This window comes from Chrysochloris asiatica, unplaced genomic scaffold, assembly GCF_000296735.1.
Source record: "Chrysochloris asiatica unplaced genomic scaffold, ChrAsi1.0 scaffold00421, whole genome shotgun sequence".
NCBI lineage: Eukaryota > Metazoa > Chordata > Mammalia > Afrosoricida > Chrysochloridae > Chrysochloris > Chrysochloris asiatica.
In genome coordinates, this window is record NW_006408939.1 from 808,012 (window position 1) to 808,987 (window position 976).

Genomic DNA, 976 nt, shown 5'->3' on the forward strand with positions numbered 1-976 from the left:
GGGGTTCTGCATTCCAACTATGGTCTGTGCAATGTAAAGGCTCCACAGGAAGCCTCTTTCACTGAGCAACTTCTAGCCCCCTTTAAGGTTTTCCAATCAGTTATAGGCTGAAGACGGACTTACAAGAATTCTGTACTGATGATTCTGGCTATTTCTTTCTCCCCACCTCAAGTGTCTATTCTACAATGGTAGGCAAGATTCAAAAGACAGCCAAGCATCTTAACACTATTCCTTTCTTTCACTCCTTCAAATCCTGCCTCAATCCCTGTATCCTGGAGCCCTGTTGTTCTAGAGTTGTGCATACATCATTATTTACCTCTGTCTCATTTAGCCCATGTGAACCTGCCTAACTGTTCTCCCATCAGCCTTGTTCTTCCATTCCCCTACCACTTCTTGTGGCTTGCCACCCCACACCACCACCCCTCACCCAAGCTATCCTGTGTCTATTCCTTACCCTGTGCTCTATCTCCTCCCCTCCTCTCATCCAATGCATTCTGGTGGTCAGCAAATATACATATAACTTTTCCCCCATTTTAGTGTGAGTTATTTTTCTTACTCTTTTACAATAATGGTCCTATGCAGTATTTCCCTTTTTGTGACTGACTAATTTCACTTAGCATAATGTCCTCAAGGGTCATCCATGCTGTGCAGTGACTTGCAGCTTCCTTCTTGTTCTTCAAAGTAGCATAGTATTCCATTGTATGTATGTACCACAATTTTTTATCCATTCTTCAATTGACGGGCACTTAGGCTGTCTCCATCTTTTAGCTATTGTAAATAATGCTGCTATGAACATTGGTGTGTATATATCTACTCGTGTTATGGCTCATATTTCTTGTGGGTAAATACTAAGTAGAGAAATTGCTGGATCATAATGTATTTCTATTTCCAACCTTTGGAGGAAGCGCCATATTTCTTTCCAAAGAGGCTGGACCATTTTGTAATCCCACCAGCAATGTAGGAATGTCCCAGTCTC